The 17,805-nt window shown below is 42.5% G+C and overlaps 1 long non-coding RNA gene across 1 annotated transcript; it reads left to right on the top strand.

Annotated features, from left to right (window-relative positions):
* The first annotated feature begins 984 nt into the window (after positions 1-984).
* On the top strand, positions 985-16,407 carry LOC135051138 (uncharacterized). The gene is made up of 3 exons (XR_010242061.1): positions 985-1,017; positions 3,861-3,929; positions 16,377-16,407. It is a non-coding gene; the product is annotated as an uncharacterized LOC135051138 (long non-coding RNA).
* The last annotated feature ends 1,398 nt before the right edge of the window (positions 16,408-17,805 follow it).

Raw genomic sequence — 17,805 nt, 5'->3', positions numbered from 1 at the left:
AAAACATTGTTTTACAATTTGACACAATAAAAATGCTAATGCACAATGTACTTACAGAATATAAAGAAAGTAAATAAATGGTCTTGGTGCAGTTATGATGAATTGAGACAAAATGCTAAGGCCGGTGTGGATTTAAACAAGATTTACTCACTATAGAGTGCAAGCTAGAAAGTGAAAAAAAGCGCAAAAAGCAGGAATCGACTAAATAATTCACTTTAACATAGGAGCTCAGTGTTTTTGGCTAGGGCTGAAGAGCTAAAGGAGAAGACAATATTGACTGATGTGGTGCTACTCAGCCGAATTCTGGGTATGCTGCAGCAATGAAAAGTAACTGATATGTTTCCTGAACAACAGACTAGATATTGTGACCTTTTTTATTAGCAGTCTTATGGCTGATATCTACCTGGTCATCAGAGAATATATTTTTCCAGCAGTAACTGCATGTTAAGGTGGTAGTTACAAGTCAACTGACATTGGAACTGTTTACAGGAAGATACAGACCCAGATGCTTTGACAGTGGCACTGAATGTCATGGGGTGTGGCACCTGCTGTAGAGTCAACAAGTAACCCTCAGAAATACCAATAAAAAATGTCTGTGCACTGTCTATGTCTCATTTCATACACACACTGTAAGTTCCTTGGATTTGTAAGCAATATAGACATATCTCAAAAGACGAAAAGCCTGTTGAAGAAGATTCAATGTGGGAAATAAGGCCACGGGGTAATTTCAAAAGTCCTTATTCAAAGAAGAATGTAGTCATTGGGCTCCTTAAGGAAGTTTGTGTAACCCTCCCTTATATCTGATAAGGTTACCCAATCTAATAATGTGCCTCCACCAAGCTATTGCTCTAACAACAGGCTGCCTGGGATGCCTGATTTCTTACAGTATGTAAAATGTGGTGGTTAAGTTATCTATAGATAGATATATATATATATATATATATCAGTTAATCACAAATTACTCATGTACCTGTTCTTCTTTCCAGCTCTTCAATCAACGTCCAGTGACAGCAGATGGTAAGTATTATAATTTTAATAACATATTACACATCATGCACATATACCAAGATTATGCATACACCATATATATTATTTCCTAGCTACCCCAAACTCCTATACAATTCAATTGCATGCAATACACAAAAAATATTTGGTTCTAACCTCACTAAATGAGTGACCCGGGTACTCTGTAAAAATTGGAATATGCGCAAGTTGGGGCCCATAAATACCTTTTCACTTTGTAATACTAGTATTCTAGAGTTTATGCTGTACCAGTCTTTAAATTTAGCTCACTACCAGCTCTTAACCTTGGATAGTAACAAAGTCTTCTAGGTAGTAGTAAAGTCTTTATAGTTGACTACTTTAAGGTTAACTTTCCTTACTTTGTTTCCAATACACTGCAGATGGCCAACTTAGCAGAGTGTATAAATAAAAGAAACAATATATCTCCTTTGTGTCTTATGTCTCACTGCGCTGGCTTTAGAAACAAATGGCATCAGGTTCTTGGCATCCAGATAAATTAGTTCAGTAACTTACAGTCTTTAGATATATAGAATTAAAATATATCTGGAATATCCTTTATAGTCTCTCTCTTTTCCTTTGTTTATTACTACCTATAAATCCTAGTGGTTTCAGAGTTCTTGTTTCCCTTTTACTCTAATATCCTTAGTCTTACTCAACTACATATGCAGTTTCATCTCCCTTGTGGATAGAAATATATACAATTATGATCTCCATCACTGTAATGGTACCTAATAGATTAGGGTACCAGTCCTTCCCCTTTTCTCATCAGATGCTTACGTATAGACAGTTAAAGTAAACCATAGGGAAGTTACAGTACATTCTACTGACTTGGCTATGAGGGAATTCAAATTTGCAGAGTAGACTGAATACCGCTATAGATTGTCACTATTTTCTTCCCTTGTATTAGTTAAAGTCTCTTGCCAAACCACTTTACGTCAGTACATATGCTTAGTTCCTTATAGGAATAACTCTCCGTAGCTATTATATTATAATACTCTGTGTAGCCTGGCCCCAGTATCTACCGATGGGGCTGTCCCAGACTATTAGTTAGTCTTTGAATAATATAAATGGGAGGCAAATTATTTCTTCTCTCCCTCTCTAATGGCTTTGCTGTATAATTTCTCATTTACTATAGCCAAGTGTCATTTCTGCCTATGGTGCAAGGTGCAGTATATAAATTTGGTCACTTACACCTCCTTATAGCAGCTGCTGTAGAGGAGTACTCCACCGACTCCTCCCTGATGCTCTCTAATTGGCTTCTGGACTGCTCTGTATCTGGTGCAGGCGGCGCCTCTGACTGTGCCTCCCCGCTTCTAGGGCAGCGATCCTCCCTAGGCATCTGACTGGCTCCCTTCTGTTACCATGGAGCCGCGTCCTCTTCTGGCTACTGCTTCCGCTCCCTGATGCTACAGCGGCTCAGCCGGAGCCTCTCTGGCCTTCTCTCCGTGCCACTTCAGCCCCTCTATGCTGCCTCCTCTGCGGCGCCGCACACCCGGACACCCAGAGCTTCTCTGGCCGCCTCACGCCGTCTGCTAGTGGCGCTTCTACCTCCACCTCCACCCCCCTTCGGGAACGGGGAAGCATGGTGCTGGTGCAGCTACTCGGTCTCCAATAGCGCCGCCGTATGTTCACAGCATACAGCTCTTTGTGGCAGCGCTCTGGAGGACTAAGTGCCCACAATGACCAGGGGAACAGCAGTCTGAATGTACGCCAGCGGGAGCGCCTTTTATATTATTCTAGCTACCCGCTCGCGGACTCCCTCTCTGCACCCGGCACTAACTTACCGGCTCGCGGGTTCTCTCCACTCTATACTGCTCCTACACTACCGGCGCGCGGGTCCCTCTCTTCTGCACACGGCCCTCTCCCTCTGCACACGGCCCTAATTACCGGCACGAGAACCCCTCTAAGAACAACGGCAACAGCACCAACACCCCTAAACACACTCCCCCTCCATCTTTCCCAATGTACACAAAAAACACACATCCCTTTACTTGGAACAACACAACCCCCCTTTCTATTATGTCCACAATTAAGTATATATATATATATATATATATATATATATAATTTCATACACATAAACATTTTATTCATATATATATATATATATATACACACATACATACATACACACACACATATCCTCTTTTCTTTTATAGAAAATTCTTATACATAAATTAATCACATTAATTAATAATTTCATATTTATATTTACATATTTATTAACTTAACCTAATATTAGGCTACATACTCTCCCCCTGGTGATCCAGTATAAGTTATTAGCTGGGTCACTATCATCAATATATACATATTCATGCCTTGAAATCTCCCTTTCTCAGTTTTGATGAGGTAAACATTAAAAATATGGCCACATTGATACAGTACTCACATGTGTAGCCCTAGGTATTAAACATGGTATTCCTAATTGATCATTGTAAGTATAGTAGGGGGGTGACACACCCTTTTTGGCCTATCCCATACCTGCTCCTCCTCTATCTCACTATAAGGATGTGAAACCCTATCAGAGATATCTGACACTCTTTGATTTTCAGTATTACAATATTCCAGATTTTCTCCCCAGGGGTTATTATTATTAAGCTCTTGGATTCTACCTTCCACATGCTCTAGGGGACCCTCAGTAATATGTTTATCAGTTAATTTGTCAAAACTTAAAGACTCATCTTTATAATAATACCCTTGTATCTCCGGCCCATCATCTAGCTCATCCACAATACTCAATTCATTATGTATTGCATTTCTATCTTCTGCTCTTTCATTAGTTGTTCTGGTAATGTTACTTAGTTCAAGTCCTTCTAACCGAACTTCTTTCCCTATAGGTAATAGATGCTGCCTATGATATGTCAGTATCCTGTCTTCTCCTGCCTCAGGCTTGATATTATATACAGGTAAGTTTGAAAGTTTTTCAATAATCACAAAAGGATCTTCCCTCCATCTATTTGTAATTTTAAACTTTCTAGGTGTCCCTAGATGTCTTAATAAGACTCGATCCCCTGGAACTAACTCTTAGTCACGTACTTTCCTGTCATATCTAGTCTTATTTTTTAATCCCAATTTCCTGGCTGCACATTCAGCAATATCATATGCCTCCTGCAATTCTTCCCGCAACTTCTTTATATATTTTATGTGAGAGATAGCAGGTTTGTCACTAGTAGATATCCCCATACATACATCTACAGGAAGCCTAGCTTCACGACCAAACATTAAATAATATGGGGAATACCCTGTTGCTTCATTTTAGGTACAATTATATGCATGTACTAATCGGTCAATATGTCTTTTCCAGTACCTTTTATCAAAAGGGTTTAACGTTCCCAACATATTCAACAGAGTTCTGTTGAACCTCTCAGGTTGGGGGTCACCTTGTGGATGATATGGGGTTGTCCTAGATTTAGTTATCCTGCAGATTACACAAAGCTCTTTTATTAGTTTACTTTCAAATTATCTACCTTGGTCAGAGTGAAGCCTGTTTGGAAAACAATAGTGGACAAAAAATGTGGTCCATAATGTGTTTGCCACCGTCAATGCCTTTTGGTTTGGTGTAACATATGCTTGGGCGTATCTGGTGAAATGATCGGTTATCACCAATATGTGGCATTTATTTCCTGATTCTACTTCTAATGTCAAAAAATCCATGCATACCAAATCCATGGGCCCACTACTTTTAAAATTTACCTAAGGGGCAGTTTGTTTAATTACAGTTTTACAAATTATACAATTTCCACAATTTCTACAATAGTCCTCTACTTCTTCCCTCATCCCTGGCCAATAAAACCTATCAGAAATTAACTTAATGGTTTTATCATATCCTAGATGGCCATGTTCATTGTGCAAAGCTTTCATTACAGTAGTCCTATGCTTTGTAGGCAGTACCAACTGTCGCTTTTCCCTTTCCCCTGGTTCTTTAAATATACGGTATAATAGTCCATTTTCTAGGAATAATTTGTTCTTTTGTCGTTCCAATAACTTAGCTCCCTTGGAAACAGGGGGGAATTAAAATTCCAATTTTGTTTAATTTTTTCTATTACCTCTTTTATATCAGGATCTTGGCTTTGATCAGTCCGTATCTGACCTTTCCTGAGTTTTGGCAACCCTTCTAATTCTAAATTACTTAGCCAACAATACGATAATGGGAGAGCTGTAGAAGTGGCCCCTAAGGAGCTCAACATTTCTCCTGGCATCATTTCTCCAATTTGTATTTGATGACATATCCCTTTCACATCTCCCATGGGCACTTCAATCCATTCTTCCTCACTGTCACTGTTTTCTTGATTGGGGATCCTGGATAACGAGTCAGCATCAATGTTATTAATTCCGGGTCTATGGGGGTCATTCCGAGTTGTTCGCTCGCAAGCGGATTTTAGCAGATTTGCTCATGCTAAGCCGCCGCCTACTGGGAGTGAATCTTAGCATCTTAAAATTGCGAACGATGTATTCGCAATATTGCGATTACACACCTCGTAGCAGTTTCTGAGTAGCTCCAGACTTACTCGGCATCTGCGATCAGTTCAGTGCTTGTCGTTCCTGGTTTGACGTCACAAACACACCCAGCGTTCGCCCAGACACTCCTCCGTTTCTCCGGCCACTCCTGCGTTTTTTCCGGAAACGGTAGCGTTTTTTCCCACACGCCCTTAAAACGGCCTGTTTCCGCCCAGTAACACCCATTTCCTGTCAATCACATTACGATCGCCAGAACGATGAAAAAGCCGTGAGTAAAATTCCTAACTACATAGCAAATTTACTTGGTGCAGTCGCAGTGCGGACATTGCGCATGCGCATTAAGCGGAAAATCGCTGCGATGCGAAGATTTTTACCGAGCGAACAACTCGGAATGAGGGCCTATATTTTAAAGAAAAATCGTATAGGGCCAATGCTGCAAGCCATCTGTGTCCGGTAGCATCAAGTTTTGCTGTTGTTTGTATATACGTTAAGGGGTTATTGTCAGTGTGTACCTCAAAAGGTACACCGTACAAATAGTCATGAAATTTCTCCACCACACACCACTTTAAAGCTAAAAATTCCAATTTGTGTGTGGGATAATTTTTTTCACTAATGGACAAACCCCGGCTAGTAAAAGACACAGGTCTCAGTTCACCTTGTTGCTTCTGCTGTAACACTCCACCTATTCCTCCTTATGAAGCATCAGTATGAAGCACATATGGAATGGTCGGGTCAGCATAAGCTAAAACTGGGGCATCAGTTAAAAAATTTTTTAGAGTCTGAAAAGCTAATTCACATTCACAGCTCCATCTATCCCCAAAAAGTTCATTTGGTTTGTACAAGTGTTTAGAACTAGGCTGAATTGTCTTCCTTCTATTAGTTGAAGGATAACCTTTGGTTAAATCAGTGAGGGGTTTTGAAATTTTAGAATAATTTGGAACAAATCTAAGGTAATAACCGCAAAACCCCAGAAAAGATCTGAGTTCCTTTAATTTAGTGGGACGGGGCCAATTTTTTACAGCATCTACCTTTGCAGGATCGGTTGACACCCCTTCTCGGCCTACTATATGTCCCAGGTATTTAACTGAAGACCTGCACAACTGGCATTTAGCAATTGATAACTTCAGTCCTCCCTCTATCAGTCTATCCAATACTTTTAGAAGACGGGCATTATGTTCAGAAAGGGATTTCCCAAAGACAATTATGTCGTCCAGGTAAACAATGACTTCTCTATAATTCATGTCTCCAACAACTCGTTCCATAGTCCTCTGAAATGTCGCAGGGGCTCCCTTTATACCTTGTGGCATTTTTAAGAATTCAAAAAATCCTAATGGGCATATGAATGCGGTTTTTTCTCTATCCTCAGGACACATAGGAATCTGGTAGAATCCATTCCTTGGATCTAGCACAGAGAACCACATGCTCCCTTGTAAACAGTCTAATGCCTCATCAATTCTAGGAACTGTATATTGGTCTGGTACTGTTCGTGAATTTAATGTCCTATAATCTACACACATACGGATTTTTCCATTTTTTTTTTCTTGCAATTACAATCGGGGAAGCGTATGGACTATGGGACTCTATGATGATTTGGTTCTCCAGTAATCCCTTCAAGTGTAACCTAACGTCTTCAAAATCCGCAGGTGCGATCCTACGGGAGCGTTCTCTAAAAGGACTGGTATCATTTAATTTTATGCCATGTTCTAACCACTTTACCTCTCCTAGATCCCACTCTCCAATTGAGAATGCTTGTTTTCTGTACTCTAATTTCCCAGACAAAAGAACCTTATCTTCCTTTGTAATGTCACTTCCCTGAAAGCAATGGTCAAACTCATTCCCACTTTCATTTAAAACATCCTCTGGTGGTTCTAGCTGTACTGGCAATGCCTGTCCTACCTCAGCACACTGTTCATCTTCTTTCTGACACCAGTTAGATAATAGATGGTACAATTGAGTATTAGTCCCTACAATTACAGGAAGTTAATTTCTTCCCCCTTTTATGTCAGGACATATAAGAGCGATAAAAGGTACTTCCAACGACTTCTGGTGTGTTTCCCCTTCAAACTCAAGATTTACTTGTACGTATCCCAAATAAGGGTACTTTTCAATACTTAATCCCCATATGACTAACCCACTCAATGGTTTTATGGGTACATCAGATAAATGGTCATTATACCATGTTTCGAAAATAATTGACACTTTAGATCCACTGTCTAATAGTACTTTACACTTATTCCCGTTTATAGCTGCTGGGACTACAGGTGCAGGTCCCAGTAACCCCTCAGGCACTTTTCCGTTCCACCAGGAATTCCCCATTGCACAATAACTGACTTCTAGGGGTACTGTGCGGGGTTCATAGTCCTCCCTTGTTCGTTTCCCTGCCCAGAAAGAACATCCCTATTAGTGTTGGAGTTAGTTGCAGAGGCCCGTGCAGAAGATCTATCAGTAATGACATTGCATTCATAAGCTCTATGTTCTATCCTCCCACATTTAAAACATCCCCTTCCTCTATTGGTATAGCTATTCCCTCTCCCCATTCCTCTTATATTTGTATTGTTATTACTCCTAGGAGAGTTTTCTAAACTTCTACTCTCATGAGATGCCATAAACTGCTCCAGTTTCTTGTTCTATTCCTCTATCATTTTAACTATTTTTTCCTCAAAGGGGTTGACCTCCACAGAGGGTTGGACAACCTTAACCTTTTTTACCATTCTTTCTCTCATTTCAATTAGTACTTCTTCTTGTTTTATTTCTTTTAATAATTCATTAAAAGTGGGGGAGGGTTCCCTTATTCCAGAACATCGTATTTTCTGGGCTACCGAATCAGCTGTCAGTGCCCCCCTCAGTAGCTGTTTCATTCTGTTTCTATCTACTTCGTCTCGGGCAATTCCACCCTTTTCTACAATTTTGTATAAGAGTTTGTCTAGTCGAATTAAGTATGCACTGAACTTTTCTCCAGGCTCCTGAAAAGTGTGGTGCAACCTGGATGTTAAATCTCCCAAATCCTCCAAAGTGCCGTAGGCATAATCTAAAGCCTCAAAATATGTTTCAAGACTGGCCTGTGGATTACTTCGTCTAGCTGCCTGTATTATTCCCATGGCAGGTCTCCTTAGGCTTTCTACTACTCTCTGCCTTATTATTTGGTCTGGACACTGCCACTCCTCTGCTTGCTGTACAGCAGCTTCTTTCCAGGCTTCATATGTTTCTTCGCCTAAAGGTACAGGCACTATCCCTGAGAATATCCGTAATCTCCTATAACTCCCTTCGTAGTGCCAACGTTTCAACTGGGTAACCACTCTATCTACCATAGTTTCAAACTGCGACCCATCTACATTTTCACCATTTCCTTGCATATTATTGTTTATATTATCCCTCCCAGATGTATCAACAGAAGTAGATATGTGCGCATTAATAGCTTCCTCATCTTTTCTCTTAGGCCAAATAATATACCATCGCCTCCCAATTTCCTCATTTGCCATTATCATCATCGGTATTAGACATGGGTCTAACTCCCTTTCAGCTTCTATTAATATGGCTATTTCTCCTCTCCATTTGTCTACAATCCTGGGTCTTTTAACCCCATACAATTTATCTATAATTGTCCTTATAATTTCCTCATCCGAAAATTCTGAATATCCCCACCCATACCTAGGCACTTTTTAGGATTTTTTTTCTTTTTGCATACACAAAGTAGAGATGAGCGCCTGAAATTTTTCGGGTTTTGGTTTTGGGTTCGGTTCCGCGGCCGTGTTTTGGGTTCGAACGCGTTTTGGCAAAACCTCACCGAATTATTTTTGTCGGATTCGGGTGTGTTTTGGATTCGGGTGATTTTTTCCAAAAACACTAAAAAACAGCTTAAATCATAGAATTTGGGGGTCATTTTGATCCCAAAGTATTATTAACCTCAAAAACCATAATTTACACTCATTTTCAGTCTATTCTGAATACCTCACACCTCACAATATTATTTTTAGTCCTAAAATTTGCACCGAGGTCGCTGTGTGAGTAAGATAAGCGACCCTAGTGGCCGACACAAACACCGGGCCCATCTAGGAGTGGCACTGCAGTGTCACGCAGGATGTCCCTTCCAAAAAACCCTCCCCAAACAGCACATGACGCAAAGAAAAAAAGAGGCGCAATGAGGTAGCTGTGTGAGTAAGATTAGCGACCCTAGTGGCCGACACAAACACCGGGCCCATCTAGGAGTGGCACTGCAGTGTCACGCAGGATGGCCCTTCCAAAAAAACCCTCCCCAAACAGCACATGACGCAAAGAAAAAAAGAGGCGCAATGAGGTAGCTGACTGTGTGAGTAAGATTAGCGACCCTAGTGGCCGACACAAACACCGGGCCCATCTAGGAGTGGCACTGCAGTGTCACGCAGGATGGCCCTTCCAAAAAACCCTCCCCAAACAGCACATGACGCAAAGAAAAAAAGAGGCGCAATGAGGTAGCTGACTGTGTGAGTAAGATTAGCGACCCTAGTGGCCGACACAAACACCGGGCCCATCTAGGAGTGGCACTGCAGTGTCACGCAGGATGTCCCTTCCAAAAAACCCTCCCCAATCAGCAAATGATGCAAAGAAAAAGAAAAGAAAAAAGAGGTGCAAGATGGAATTGTCCTTGGGCCCTCCCACCCACCCTTATGTTGTATAAACAAAACAGGACATGCACACTTTAACCAACCCATCATTTCAGTGACAGGGTCTGCCACACGACTGTGACTGATATGACGGGTTGGTTTGGACCCCCCCCAAAAAAGAAGCAATTAATCTCTCCTTGCACAAACTGGCTCTACAGAGGCAAGATGTCCACCTCATCTTCACCCTCCGATATATCACCGTGTACATCCCCCTCCTCACAGATTATCAATTCGTCCCCACTGGAATCCACCATCTCAGCTCCCTGTGTACTTTGTGGAGGCAATTGCTGCTGGTCAATGTCTCCGCGGAGGAATTGATTATAATTCATTTTAATGAACATCATCTTCTCCACATTTTCTGGATGTAACCTCGTACGCCGATTGCCGACAAGGTGAGCGGCGGCACTAAACACTCTTTCGGAGTACACACTTGTGGGAGGGCAACTTAGGTAGAATAAAGCCAGTTTGTGCAAGGGCCTCCAAATTGCCTCTTTTTCCTGCCAGTATAAGTACGGACTGTGTGACGTGCCTACTTGGATGCGGTCACTCATATAATCCTCCACCATTCTATCAATGTTGAGAGAATCATATGCAGTGACAGTAGACGACATGTCCGTAATCGTTGTCAGGTCCTTCAGTCCGGACCAGATGTCAGCATCAGCAGTCGCTCCAGACTGCCCTGCATCACCGCCAGCGGGTGGGCTCGGAATTCTGAGCCTTTTCCTCGCACCCCCAGTTGCGGGAGAATGTGAAGGAGGAGATGTTGACAGGTCGCGTTCCGCTTGACTTGACAATTTTGTCACCAGCAGGTCTTTCAACCCCAGCAGACCTGTGTCTGCCGGAAAGAGAGATCCAAGGTAGGCTTTAAATCTAGGATCGAGCACGGTGGCCAAAATGTAGTGCTCTGATTTCAACAGATTGACCACCCGTGAATCCTTGTTAAGCGAATTAAGGGCTGCATCCACAAGTCCCACATGCCTAGCGGAATCGCTCCCTTTTAGCTCCTTCTTCAATGCCTCCAGCTTCTTCTGCAAAAGCCTGATGAGGGGAATGACCTGACTCAGGCTGGCAGTGTCTGAACTGACTTCACGTGTGGCAAGTTCAAAGGGCATCAGAACCTTGCACAACGTTGAAATCATTCTCCACTGCACTTGAGACAGGTGCATTCCATCTCCTATATCGTGCTCAATTGTATAGGCTTGAATGGCCTTTTGCTGCTCCTCCAACCTCTGAAGCATATAGAGGGTTGAATTCCACCTCGTTACCACTTCTTGCTTCAGATGATGGCAGGGCAGGTTCAGTAGTTTTTGGTGGTGCTCCAGTCTTCTGTACGTGGTGCCTGTACGCCGAAAGTGTCCCGCAATTTTTCTGGCCACCGACAGCATCTCTTGCACGCCCCTGTCGTTTTTTAAAAAATTCTGCACCACCAAATTCAAGGTATGTGCAAAACATGGGACGTGCTGGAATTTGCCCATATTTAATGCACACACAATATTGCTGGCGTTGTCCGATGCCACAAATCCACAGGAGAGTCCAATTGGGGTAAGCCATTCCGCGATGATCTTCCTCAGTTGCCGTAAGAGGTTTTCAGCTGTGTGCGTATTCTGGAAAGCGGTGATACAAAGCGTAGCCTGCCTAGGAAAGAGTTGGCGTTTGCGAGATGCTGCTACTGGTGCCGCCGCTGCTGTTCTTGCGGCGGGAGTCCATACATCTACCCAGTGGGCTGTCACAGTCATATAGTCCTGACCCTGCCCTGCTCCACTTGTCCGTGGTTAAGTGGACATTGGGTACAACTGCATTTTTTAGGACACTGGTGAGTCTTTTTCTGACGTCCGTGTACATTCTCGGTATCGCCTGCCTAGAGAAGTGGAACCTAGATGGTATTTGGTAACGGGGGCACACTGCCTCAATAAATTGTCTAGTTCCCTGTGAACTAACGGCGGATACCGGACGCACGTCTAACACCAACATAGTTGTCAAGGACTCAGTTATCCGCTTTGCAGTAGGATGACTGCTGTGATATTTCATCTTCCTCGCAAAGGACTGTTGAACAGTCAATTGCTTACTGGAAGTAGTACAAGTGGGCTTACGACTTCCCCTCTGGGATGACCATCGACTCCCAGCGGCAACAACAGCAGCGCCAGCAGCAGTAGGCGTTACACGCAAGGATGCATCGGAGGAATCCCAGGCAGGAGAGGACTCGTCAGACTTGCCAGTGACATGGCCTGCAGGACTATTGGCATTCCTGGGGAAGGAGGAAATTGACACAGAGGGAGTTGGTGGGGTGGTTTGCGTGAGCTTGGTTACAAGAGGAAGGGATTTACTGGTCAGTGGACTGCTTCCGCTGTCACCCAAAGTTTTTGAACTTGTCACTGACTTATTATGAATGCGCTGCAGGTGACGTATAAGGGAGGATGTTCCGAGGTGGTTAACGTCCTTACCCCTACTTATTACAGCTTGACAAAAGGGAACACACGGCTTGACACCTGTTGTCCGCATTTCTGGTGAAATACCTCCACACCGAAGAGCTGATTTTTTTGGTATTTTCACCTGGCATGTCAACGGCCATATTCCTCCCACGGACAACAGGTGTCTCCCCGGGTGCCTGACTTAAACAAACCACCTCACCATCAGAATCCTCCTGGTCAATTTCCTCCCCAGCGCCAGCAACACCCATATCCTCCTCATCCTGGTGTACTTCAACACTGACATCTTCAATCTGACTATCAGGAACTGGACTGCGGGTGCTCCTTCCAGCACTTGCAGGGGGCGTGCAAATGGTGGAAGGCGCATGCTCTTCACGTCGTGTTGGGAAGGTCAGGCATCGCAACCGACACAATTGGACTCTCCTTGTGGATTTGGGATTTCAAAGAACGCACAGTTCTTTGCGGTGCTTTTGCCAGCTTGAGTCTTTTCAGTTTTCTAGCGAGAGGCTGAGTGCTTCCATCCTCATGTGAAGCTGAACCACTAGCCATGAACATAGGCCAGGGCCTCAGCCGTTCCTTGCCACTCCGTGTGGTAAATGGCATATTGGCAAGTTTACGCTTCTCCTCCGACAATTTTATTTTAGGTTTTGGAGTCCTTTTTTTACTGATATTTGGTGTTTTGGTTTTGACATGCTCTGTACTATGCCATTGGGCATCGGCCGTGGCAGACGACGTTGCTGGCATTTCATCGTCTCGGCCATGACTAGTGGCAGCAGCTTCAGCACGAGGTGGAAGTGGATCTTGATCTTTCCCTAATTTTGGAACCTCAACATTTTTGTTCTCCATATTTTAATAGGCACAACTAAAAGGCACCTCAGGTAAACAATGGAGATGGATGGATTGGATACTAGTATACAATTATGGACGGGCTGCCGAGTGCCGACACAGAGGTAGCCACAGCCGTGAACTACCGCACTGTACTGTGTCTGCTGCTAATATATAGACTGGTTGATAAAGAGATAGTATACTCGTAACTAGTATGTATGTATAAAGAAAGAAAAAAAAACCACGGTTAGGTGGTATATACAATTATGGACGGGCTGCCGAGTGCCGACACAGAGGTAGCCACAGCCGTGAACTACCGCACTGTACTGTGTCTGCTGCTAATATATAGACTGGTTGATAAAGAGATAGTATACTCGTAACTAGTATGTATGTATAAAGAAAGAAAAAAAAACCACGGTTAGGTGGTATATACAATTATGGACGGGCTGCCGAGTGCCGACACAGAGGTAGCCACAGCCGTGAACTACCGCACTGTACTGTGTCTGCTGCTAATATATAGACTGGTTGATAAAGAGATAGTATACTCGTAACTAGTATGTATGTATAAAGAAAGAAAAAAAAAAAACACGGTTAGGTGGTATATACAATTATGGACGGGCTGCCGAGTGCCGACACAGAGGTAGCCACAGCCGTGAACTACCGCACTGTACTGTGTCTGCTGCTAATATATAGACTGGTTGATAAAGAGATAGTATACTCGTAACTAGTATGTATGTATAAAGAAAGAAAAAAAAACCACGGTTAGGTGGTATATACAATTATGGACGGGCTGCCGAGTGCCGACACAGAGGTAGCCACAGCCGTGAACTACCGCACTGTACTGTGTCTGCTGCTAATATATAGACTGGTTGATAAAGAGATAGTATACTCGTAACTAGTATGTATGTATAAAGAAAGAAAAAAAAACCACGGTTAGGTGGTATATACAATTATGGACGGGCTGCCGAGTGCCGACACAGAGGTAGCCACAGCCGTGAACTACCGCACTGTACTGTGTCTGCTGCTAATATATAGACTGGTTGATAAAGAGATAGTATACTCGTAACTAGTATGTATGTATAAAGAAAGAAAAAAAAACCACGGTTAGGTGGTATATACAATTATGGACGGGCTGCCGAGTGCCGACACAGAGGTAGCCACAGCCGTGAACTACCGCACTGTACTGTGTCTGCTGCTAATATATAGACTGGTTGATAAAGAGATAGTATACTCGTAACTAGTATGTATGTATGTATAAAGAAAGAAAAAAAAAACACGGTTAGGTGGTATATACAATTATGGACGGGCTGCCGAGTGCCGACACAGAGGTAGCCACAGCCGTGAACTACCGCACTGTACTGTGTCTGCTGCTAATATATAGACTGGTTGATAAAGAGATAGTATACTACTAATATTATATACTGGTGGTCAGGTCACTGGTCACTAGTCACACTGGCAGTGGCACTCCTGCAGCAAAAGTGTGCACTGTTTAATTTTAATATAATATTATGTACTCCTGGCTCCTGCTATAACCTATAACTGGCACTGCAGTAGTGCTCCCCAGTCTCCCCCACAATTATAAGCTGTGTGAGCTGAGCAGTCAGACAGATATATAATATATATAGATGATGCAGCACACTGGCCTGAGCCTGAGCAGTGCACACAGATATGGTATGTATGTGACTGAGTCACTGTGTGCTGTGTATCGCTTTTTTCAGGCAGAGAACGGATTATAAATAAAAGTGGTGGTCACTGGTCACTATCAGCAAAACTCTGCACTGTACACTACTGAGTACTCCTAATGCTCCCCAAAATTAGTAAATCAAGTGTCTAAACGGAGAGGACGCCAGCCACGTCCTCTCCCTATCAATCTCAATGCACGTGTGAAAATGGCGGCGACGCGCGGCTCCTTATATAGAATCCGAGTCTCGCGATAGAATCCGAGCCTCGCGAGAATCCGACAGCGTCATGATGACGTTCGGGCACGCTCGGGTTAACCGAGCAAGGCGGGAAGATCCGAGTCGCTCGGACCCGTGAAAAAAAACATGAAGTTCTGGCGGGTTCGGATTCAGAGAAACCGAACCCGCTCATCTCTAACACAAAGTGTATATATCCTCTCTTGTTAAATTCTCCATTATTCCTATGTTCAATCTCAGCAGACTTGCCTCCAATATGTAACCCTCCCTTATATCTGATAAGGTTACCCAATCTAATAATGTGCCTCCACCCAAGCTATTGCTTTAACAACAGGCTGCCTGGGATGCCTGATTTCTTACAGTATGTAAAATGTGGTGGTTAAGTTATCTATAGATAGCCGAATTCTGGGTATGCTGCAGCAATGAAAAGAAGCTGATATGTTTCCTGAACAACAGACTAGATATTGTGACCTTTTTTATTAGCAGTCTTATGGCTGATATCTACCTGGTCGTCAGAGAATATATTTTTCCAGCAGTAACTGCATGTTAAGGTGGTAGTTACAAGTCAACTGACATTGGAACTGTTTACAGGAAGATACAGACCCAGATGCTTTGACAGTGGCACTGAATGTCATGGGGTGGCACCTACTGTAGAGTCAACAAGTAACCCTCAGAAATACCAATAAAAAATGTCTGTGCACTGTCTATGTCTCATTTCATACACACACTGTAAGTTCCTTGGATTTGTGAGCAATATAGACATATCCCAAAAGACGAAAAGCCTGTTGAAGAAGATTCAATGTGGGAAGTAAGGCCACGGGGTAATTTCAAAGGTCCTTATTCAAAGAAGAATGTAGTCATTGGGCTCCTTAAGGAAGTTTGTGTAACCCTCCCTTATATCTGATAAGGTTACCCAATCTAATAATGTGCCTCCACCAAGCTATTGCTTTAACAACAGGCTGCCTGGGATGCCTGATTTCTTACAGTATGTAAAATGTGGTGGTTGAGTTATCTATAGATATATATATATATATATATATATATATCAGTTAATCACAAATTACTCATGTACCTGTTCTTCTTTCCAGCTCTTCAATCAACGTCCAGTGACAGCAGATGGTAAGTATTATAATTTTAATAACATATTACACATCATGCACATATACCAAGATTATGCATACACCATATATATTATTTCCTAGCTACCCCACACTCCTATACAATTCAATTGCATGCAATACACAAAAAATATTTGGTTCTAACCTCACTAAATGAGTGACCCGGGTACTCTGCAAAAATTGGAATATGCGCAAGTTAGGGCCCATAAATACCTTTTCACTTTGTAATACTAGTATTCTAGAGTTTATGCTGTACCAGTCTTTAAATTTAGCTCACTACCAGCTCTTAACCTTGGATAGTAACAAAGTCTTCTAGGTAGTAGTAAAGTCTTTATAGTTGACTACTTTAAGGTTAACTTTCCTTACTTTGTTTCCAATACACTGCAGATGGCCAACTTAGCAGAGTGTATAAATAAAAGAAACAATATATCTCCTTTGTGTCTTATGTCTCACTGCGCTGGCTTTAGAAACAAATGGCATCAGGTTCTTGGCATCCAGATAAATTAGTTCAGTAACTTACAGTCTTTAGATATATAGAATTAAAATATATCTGGAATATCCTTTATAGTCTCTCTCTTTTCCTTTTTTTATTACTACCGATAAATCCTAGTGGTTTCAGTGTTCTTGTTTCCCTTTTACTCTAATATCCTTAGTCTTACTCAACTACATATGCAGTTTCATCTCCCTTGTGGATAGAAATATATACAATTATGATCTCCATCACTGTAATGGTACCTAATAGATTAGGGTACCAGTCCTTCCCCTTTTCTCATCAGATGCTTACGTATAGACAGTTAAAGTAAACCATAGGAAGTTACAGTACATTCTACTGACTTGGCTATGAGGGAATTCAAATTTGCAGAGTAGACTGAATACCGCTATAGATTGTCACTATTTTCTTCCCTTGTATTAGTTAAAGTCTCTTGCTAAACCACTTTACGTCAGTACATATGCTTAGTTTCTTATAGGAATAACTCTCTGTAGCTATTATATTATAATACTCTGTGTCGCCTGGCCCCAATATCTACCGATGGGGCTGTCCCAGACTATTAGTTAGTCTTTGAATAATATAAATGGGAGGCAAATTATTTCTTCTCTCCCTCTCTAATGGCTTTGCTGTATAATTTCTCATTTACTATAGCCAAGTGTCATTTCTGCCTATGGTGCAAGGTGCAGTATATAAATTTGGTCACTTACACCTCCTTATAGCAGCTGCTGTAGATGAGTACTCCCCCGACTCCTCCCTGATGCTCTCTAATTGGCTTCTGGACTGCTCTGTATCTGGTGCAGGCGGCGCCTCTGACTGTGCCTCCCCGCTTCTAGGGCAGCGATCCTCCCTAGGCATCTGACTGGCTCCCTTCTGTTACCATGGAGCCGCATCCTCTTCTGGCTACTGCTT

The sequence above is a fragment of the Pseudophryne corroboree genome, chromosome 2, assembly GCF_028390025.1.
Source record: "Pseudophryne corroboree isolate aPseCor3 chromosome 2, aPseCor3.hap2, whole genome shotgun sequence".
NCBI classification, from domain to species: Eukaryota; Metazoa; Chordata; class Amphibia; order Anura; family Myobatrachidae; genus Pseudophryne; species Pseudophryne corroboree.
This window is presented reverse-complemented; position numbering and strand designations above follow the sequence as displayed.